General features: G+C 38.0%; 1 gene segment (V, D, J or C); it reads left to right on the forward strand.

Moving 5' to 3' along the window:
• The first annotated feature begins 409 nt into the window (after positions 1 to 409).
• LOC307121770 (immunoglobulin lambda constant 7-like) lies at positions 410 to 6,456 on the forward strand. The segment is given in 3 exons: positions 410 to 583; positions 4,803 to 4,851; positions 5,952 to 6,456.
• The last annotated feature ends 2,476 nt before the right edge of the window (positions 6,457 to 8,932 follow it).

Here is an 8,932-nt window from a genome sequence, read left to right on the forward strand (position 1 = left end):
ATACCAGGTCCTACCAGTGAGAGAAGCCCTACAGGAGGTCAAAGAAATGTCAGCAGATCCTGAATTAATATTGAGGCTCAATCTTTAGCAGAGGAAATTGGATCAGTTCATTTTTCCTCTCAGTTGTCTGGTCTATCATCTTTAACAGAACTGAAGATGTCAGCTGATGTAGTCTGTTTCTATGCAGATGGATATGGAGGTGGAGCGCTCGGCAAAACAGAAACTTTCTTGACTGACTACTGAGGTAATGGCTTCAGCTCAAGCTTTATCAAGAGAGATGTGTGAAGAAATGAATGTGGATGCTGTTCTCAAAGAGAAGAGGCTGTGATCAACACATAGACAGTTCTCATGTGAATGTCCAGATGAGCCATCGGTGATGCACTGAAGAGGACGGAGACGACATGTTTTAATGGCCATTGTGTCACTGGAGGAGAGGTTCACACTGAGAGAGGTCAAGGAGAAGTTTGGTGTACTGGTCAACTTCCCTAAGATGAAAAATGAAGAACTGATGCAGCAGTGTGAAACTCTAAACATCAGTTTAAGTAATGGAGGACAATCAGACATAGATGGAAACAACTCACCCGTGAAATGAGAAGTTTCCCTGACCTATCATCACCCAACATGACCACCATGGAGACTCTTGATTTTCTGCATGAAGAGCGGCTGCAGTAAATCTGGGAAACGTGTGCAGAGCCGGATTAAATAAATGGACTACACTAGGCAGGCTGCATTTTTTGGGCCCCCCTCCATCAATGTTATTTATGAATTGAAATCTGAAACTTACCAAAGTTACTAATAAAAGTGAATTCACATTTTACATAGCCTAGTCTTTGGTTACAAATTGGTTGTGTTGTATATTAAACAGTCCATCAGACTGACTATTTTTTGATATTCATTATTTATACGTCATTACATGGCTCTATTAAATGCTATTAAATGATCCTCATCCATTGGGAGTGTCATTGTTAAGGCAGTAGTACCAGTAAATAACCAATAGGTATCAGTAAACTATGTAAACAGAGCATATAAGTTTATCTTATTTGCTCTGTTTACATTTAATCAACACATTTAATTAAGATTTTCTGCAAAATGCAATAGCTTACAACATTTATAAATGGTGTAATTAAGAACAAGAAGGCAAACATGACCCCTTCACATTCATCAAGACCATTTAGAAACTGTCTAACAATAAATAATAATAAATATAAGGATGGAGGATTTAAACTATGGAAAACTAAAGGCATTCAGACTATTAAAGACTTGTATATGGATGGTATACTTCTTACATTTCAAGAATTGTGTGATAAACACCAGATTCCCTCAAAACATTTTTTTTTTAAATATTCACAGCTTAAAAGTTTTATGTCTTCCAGGTCTACAGATATTATGTACATTCCCAAACTGTCATTAATTAAGGAAATAATTGAAAAAAGAGGTGAAAAGGGCCAATTGTCAAAATATTATAATTTAATAATGTCTAACTATAAAGAGTCTGCTGTAGACAAATTAAACGCATGGAGGAAAGCCATTCAAGAATAAATAGAGGAATTTGAATGGACTGAAGCATGTTTAAAGGCGCAAAAACAAATCATAAACACGTGGCTTAAATTATTACAGTATAAATGGTTGACAAGGGTTTATATAACACCTGAAAAACTCAATCATATGTCTAGCAATATTCCTGATATATGTACAAAATGCCAAAATTATAAAGGAACTCTAATTCACTGTCTATGGGAATGTTCTGATATACAGAAGTTCTGGAAGGATGTCATAAAATGTTTGTCAGAACGGTTTAATCTTAAAATACCACATTGTGCCAAACTTTGTGTACTGGTCTGGGAATATATCATACAGGTTTCTCACAAACAAAGAAACACACTAGACTATTGGACTTTGGATTGTTACATGCCAGAAGAGCCATTGCTATAACTGGAAGAGCATGGAAGCACCTTCTATAAAACAATGGATAAAAGAACTTTCAGAGTGCATTGGACTGGAAAGGCTGACTTATATCTCCAAGAGTAAAATAAAGGACTTTGTACAATTATGGGAGCCATACATGATTATTATATCATGTAAAGTAGGGCCATGCCATTATTCTTTTATTGATTTATTTCTTTTTTTAACATTTGTTTTTATCTTTTATTATCATTTTGAATTAGATTTTCTTGTAACTTAATGCTGCGTTCCGCGCGAAACGCGCCTTCCGCGCCGCGGGACCTCCAGACGCGCGTAAACGCGCCTTTCCATTGACTTAACATTGAAATCACTCGCGCCAGACGCTCTATTCGCGTTTGGTGTGAACGCAGCATAAAACTTGACACGGAAATGTTGTTTTACTTATTTTCCGCCGCATCTTCCACCGCGTCTCCGGGCCGTGTCTCTGGGCATGGCTCGGCCTTTGGCTCTGCTGACTCGAGCAGGTTCACAGCTGGTGGACGGCTGCCCGACAGAAACTTCTGTAAAGCCCCCCGCTGTCTCTTCTTTTGTTCCTCTTCATTTTTTTTCTTTTTACGTTTTGCCGCACCCGAAAGCATCTTGAATGTTAGCCTACTCAAAACACCTGCCTGCTAGCTTTGTTGTCCCGCTCTGACCTGATTATAATAAATACAGTCATCGGCTGGCGTTAATGTGACGTAATGTAACAGTCTATGGTTAAGATAAACATCGTCACTATTTTTTGTTAATTAATAAATATTGAAATAAATTGTAGATAGGACATTTTGTACATTTAAATTTCATTTTATTTATTTATTTATTTTTTGTCCCTCTGTCTGGGCCCCATCCCGCCAATCGGGCCCTAGGCACGTGCCTAGTTTGCCTTTGCGTTAATCCGGCTCTGAACGTGTGTGTGTGTGTGTGTGTGTGTCACTGCGGGTCTCAGTGACTGTAGCAGCTGCGGAGACGAGCTTTTCAAAGCTCAAGCTGATTAAACACACATGAGCTCTACCATGACCCGAGAGAAGTTCATATGAAAAGATGAAAGATTAGCATTTTCTGTCATTTTTGTCCGGGTTGGGGCCGCTATCTAAAATCTCGCCTGAGCCGGCCCTGCATTTGAATGGCATACTTATAATAATTAATAAACAATAAACTGGATTAATGTATTTTAGCACAAAAAATCTTATATATCACATTTATCTTTATAAATATATATAAATATATAGTCTTTATAAACTTTGCTCAACTCTGTCATTGTGTTGTGTGTGATGGTCCATCAGCAGCTGCAGTATCTCTCAGCTGTATCAGTGCAGTCACTGTGACGTCTGACTGACACAGGTTTTTGTACGACTCTTTATCACTGTGTGAACACTGGACCACTGTGTTCACTCTGACAGTAATAATCTCCTGTATCTTCAGTCTGGACTCCACTGATGCTCAGAGTGAAATCACTGCCATAGTCAGATCCACTGCCACTGAATCTAGATGGAGTTCCTGTATAACGGCTTCTTATGTAATAAATCAGGAGTTTAGGAGCTTCTCCAGGTTTCTGCTGATACCAATGCAGACAGGTATTACAGCCAGAAATCGGCTGACTGGTTTTACAGCTGATTGTAACCGTTTCTCCTTGTTTGACAGGTTTTATTGCTGGATTCTGAGTGACTGTCACTTGTCCCCAGCTCTCTGAAATTAGACATTTATTCATTAATGGTTATTGGACTGTAAATGAGATGTGATTGTTTATTATGTAAGATATTTCTAGAAGACATTTACCTTGAATGCAGAGAGTGAGAGTCCAGATGAAGATGTTGATGGTGTTCATAGTTGTTCTTGTGTCTTGTGTGATGATGAAGATTGTGTTCTGTTCTGCTCTCAGTCATGAAGTGTTAAACTCACAGCACTATAAACACTCTCAGACTGAAGCATGTGCTGACAATGCAAAGAAGTGGGCAGGATTTACAACAGCTTGTGCTCAGAACAAACTCACACACACTAGAGTTACACAATGATCATTACATTCTGACTCATGTTATTTTATTATTAACAATATCCTCTTCACAGGTTTATTTCTCTCCAGTGACACATTTATTTAATGACAAACCGTGTCTGATCATTAAGGTCAGTCTGTCTTTGGACTGTTTTTGCTGTTTGAGGATTCTTTGAGTTTTGGTCTTTATTATTCAACTTTTGGTTTGATGTGAATTTGATAACAGTATTTTAGTCAAATGTGAACTTGGCGTCCATTATTTGAGCTGTTGATATATTTTCCCTTTGAGTTAGACAGGAGCTGCACTTGTACGACTGGAAATACTTCACTAGTGTCAGTGTTTGCAGGCAGGAAGACGAAGACGGACTGATACAATTCTGAAGGAAGTTTAATGACGGAGATTCTCAGGTGAGTAATACAGGCAGGTCGCAAACACACTATACACAACGGAGATCGGACAAAGACTAAAGGCCATATGAAAACACACTGAAAGTCCATGGACAAAACAGAACATAACTGTGACAACTAGATACTGCAAAGCGTACTGACATTTATAAAATGATCTGGACTCAAAATCAGTTCACATTAGTCCAGATTAAACAACGTCTATCTGAAATGTTCAATTATTAATAGATCCACAACATCACCCATGATCAAAGAGGTCAAAGGTCACCTCAGAGGTCACAGCTCATCAAATCTATTTCTTTAAACAGTGTTATATCAGAAATCATTGAGTCAATCTGAATGAGTGAGTGTTGAGAAGAGCTGAGGAGCTTCTAATATCAGTGTGTTGAAGTGTTGTTTCTCTCTCTCTGCTGGAGTGTGTGTTCACTCGAGTGGAATAGAGGTTTTTGTACGAGCGTTTCATTAGATTGTATCACTGTGGTGGACATTCGGTGGAGGAACCAAACTGGTGATCGGTAAGTCTGTCTATTTAATTACCTAATAAAAAAATACAGTTTAGATTTCAGAAAGTGTTTTACAGTTGAAACAAGAACAACATTTATTAATGATAATGATTATTAGATATTGTGCTGAAACTTTACTTGAAGCCTTTATGTATAATGCATTATAAAGATATTCATAATGTAAATTATAATGCCTTATATCTTTTCATTAATAATTGTAACCAAAGTTAAAATGCATTATAATATTTGCTAATTCCTTGTTGCATCTGAAATTGGTTGTTTGTCGTGAGTTTTAATGTATTATAATTTCTAAACGTGTAACAATGAATAGATAATATTATAATGTGTTATAACTGTGGTTACAATTATTCATGAGATCACACATGCATTATAATGTGTATAACAATTCATAATTAATGCATTAATACTTTTATAATGCATTGTGTATAAAGGCTTTAAGTGTTACTGATATTGTTGAATAATTATTGAATCTAAATCAATGATATTGTCATGTTTATACATTCAGAAGAACGGCATTATTCCTTTCAACAACAAAATCTAAACATATTTCCATAAAGCGTCTCACTATGAGTTTATTGAGTTTATTACAGGTTTGTTTTCCTTCATTTATTTCTACACTGAGTTCATATATAGTTCATCTTTTATTGTAGATATCATACATGGAGAAAAGAGATTTGACATCAGAATGTAAATGTTGTACTTTCTGTAGTTCAGTCAATGATACTGAATCTCTTTTGCTCATGTTGTGATTATAATTCAGTGCTTTATAATACAAACACAATTTATGTGTGACTTTTAATTTTGAGTTGAATATCTCAGTAAAATGTAAGAACTTTATGTCCTGAGTTAAAAACTGCTGTAATGAAATCAGTCGGTGTATTACAATGTTGAGTTTGATTGATGAGGTTTGATGTAAATGTATATAGTGATTGTGTAGTTTGTATATTGTATATATATATCAGCTGTAGTGATGTTGAAGGACATGAAGGATCAGATTGTGATTGTGATTTGTCCTGCTGTTGAAATGCTGTGAATGAAAGTGCAGTGTGTGTTCTTTGTGTTTGTGAATGTGTTGTGTTTGTCTCCTGCAGCTGGTCCCACAGTGAAGCCCTCAGTGTCTCTGCTGCCGCCCTCTTCTCTGCAGATCTCTGGAGGCTCAGCCGCACTGCTCTGCCTGCTCAGCTCTTACTCTCCACAGGGGGCGCTGGTAAGCTGGACACTGGACGGGTCAGAGGTCACCGAGGGGGTTCTGACCAGCGCAGAGAGCCAGCAGAACGGCCGCTACAGCCGCAGTAGCGTCCTGACCCTCAGCAAAGCACGCTGGGAAGCGGGAGAGGTGTACGTCTGCAGAGTAACACATGATGGAGCTCCTCATGAGGTCTCGTTCCACAAGAGCTCTGAGTGCTGATGTTTCTCTCCTGAAGATGAGCCGTATCTGAGTGTCCTGTGTCAGGCAGGATTCACATGAGTCTAGTGCTGCAGCTGTAGTGATTTACAACTCAATACTGAAAGAGAGCTCGCATGTGTCAAAGCACTGTGTGATCTTTCAATCTGCTGTGTTTGCTGCAACATTCAATAAAGCTTCTCAACAAGTTCACTTTGTGTCTGACAACATCATTCAACTAACAGATGAAGATGCAGGTGCTTTTCAGAAGGTTGATCAGTAGCAGTAAATCAGTCAAATAAAGCTCTTGGGGTTTGAACATGGTCTCTGGAGACAGAGCTGCTCTATTCTGAGAGGATCACAATCACTCCACCCTGACAATGCAAATGGGATTTTCAGTCTCACTCTTTGATTGGTTACAGGATCTGGACTGGAACAGACCACTTTCACTTCTGCTACACATTTACATGAGGAAGAAGGGGCTGAACTATAATATAGAAAAATACCATAATCATTAAAAACAAGAATGAGCCGTTGTGACAGTAATTGTGTAAGAATGTAAATCTTTCTGTGGGTCAAATGGAAAGCATCTCGTCCAGACAGCAGAAGTGACTGAATGCAGTCTGTTCAGTTTGATTGACAGGGATCATACAGTGGCAAGAACAAGTGTGTGAACTCTTGGTATGAACTGGTTTTCTGCAGTAATTTGCCATCAAATGTGATCTGATCCTCATCTCAGTCACAACAATAGACACACACAATGTGCTTAAGCTGATAACACACACACACAATCCTAATCTTTATTGAACACACACATTAAACATTCACAGCGCTGGAGTAAAAAGTCAGTTTTCACAGACAAGGCTTAATCTAGTCCCAGACTAAAACTCATGTTTGAGCTGTTTTAACTGAAAGCACATCTTAAAATATCTCAGTGCTGTTGTTTTGTCTGAAGATACTCTTGGTTACTAATCGCTCACTCAGAACACATGCATTTGGATTAAAAATACATCTTATAGAAGACAACAAAATGGAAAAGAACGAAAATGTTTAAAGCGAGTACAAGTTAAATGTAGTGCAGATCTTTTGAAGAATTTGACACATGAGTTGGCTCCGGTGTGGCAACCAGTATTTCAACTGTAAACTTCCATCCATTAGCCCAAAAACCGAAAACTAATGACGTGGTCAAAAGGAATTCTGCGTGTAAGCCTTTTCAGCCTTTCGGTGAAGTTCTTTTAATTTATTGATATCTCATTTTAAATCTGACTCCATTAATAATTTTATCTGACTCCAATTCTATCTGACTCCATAAAGTGTGTTACATTTAGAGTTTATCAGCTGATTTGAAGATTAGTTGCGATTTAATTTAGATCAATGATTTTTCGTAGTATCACTTATTTTCAAATATTAATATCCTCCATGGGACACGGAATCTCAAATAGGCTAAGCGTCCGGATATTCGCTTGCTCTAACGGTCACAGATTAGTCAGTTCTGATATTACAGAGGATTGCAGGGTGAACTATCTTACCTCTAAGTGAGTCACACATGTGAAACATGTAATTTTAGTGATAGTCACGGAAACTGCAACTTATAATAACAGTGGCAGGTCAGAAATCAGGTTTTCCCTCATGCATGGCTCAATGCTCCCGCTATGGAGTTCCCAGTATGGCCTGCCCTGGCAGAGAGATCTGCGGTAACTCCTACAAAACCCCGCATGGACATGAATAAAATAATGATTTCAGAAAGATACAGAATAAATCAAGATTAACATTTATTTTGGCCAGACAGGAAAAGTAAATACGTAAACAAGAATCCATGGTACACAACTGATCAGCGTAAAAACATAAAACACAATTGCAAAGCAATATGAAAATAATTTAAAAGAGTCATCATGTCTGGCACATCTACATGCAGTTTGCACGGGGGGTCTGGTTGCAGAATATTCCCCCAGAGAGTTAGAACATCCAGCCTTAAATACTCCAACTAGAACAAAAGGGCTGTAAATATTTGCAACACCCCCACCTGGTTTTGGGGGAGTGGATCAGATATCTTTGAAGAGACTACTCAAAGGAGAACTGAATTCTCATTAGTTTTCCAATCTTTCTAATACTACCAGTGACTGCAGTGAAACTGAGACCATTTTACCATTCGCACTGAGACCTTTAAAAAGACATCAAACATGAAAGGGATAAAACAATAGATTTACAAATAACATCATCACTGATATATCTGCATTTGGTGACTTGAAACCAGGACAAGGAGAGGGCAAAATGGGGAGGGGGGAGGAATGTTTGTCAGGGTGTTGTCACAGTTTCTGTGAGATCTTTTCCTCAAGATTAGTGACTTTTATTGTTCAATTGCTGAGGTGTGTATCTCAGCTTTTGTCTTAGCACCAAAACCGACTCTTACACAAGCTTCAGTAGATACAGATACTGTTCCTGTGTTATGGAAGACTGCATACATGAAACCATTACCTAAAATTGCATGTCCAAGAGAATATAAAGATTTTAGACCCATATCCCTTACCTCAGTTATTGGGAAAAGCCTGGAAAGACTGTTACTCCCGCATTTAATTCAGATAAACTAGATCCTTGGCAGTTTGCCTATAAGAACTGTTGTAGTTGCTGCTTTAGTGCATATCATCTCTAAACATTTAGATACACTGTTAGACATTTCTGTAATTTGTA

The sequence above is a fragment of the Gobio gobio genome, assembly GCF_949357685.1.
Source record: "Gobio gobio genome assembly, chromosome: 25".
Classification (NCBI taxonomy): Eukaryota; Metazoa; Chordata; class Actinopteri; order Cypriniformes; family Gobionidae; genus Gobio; species Gobio gobio.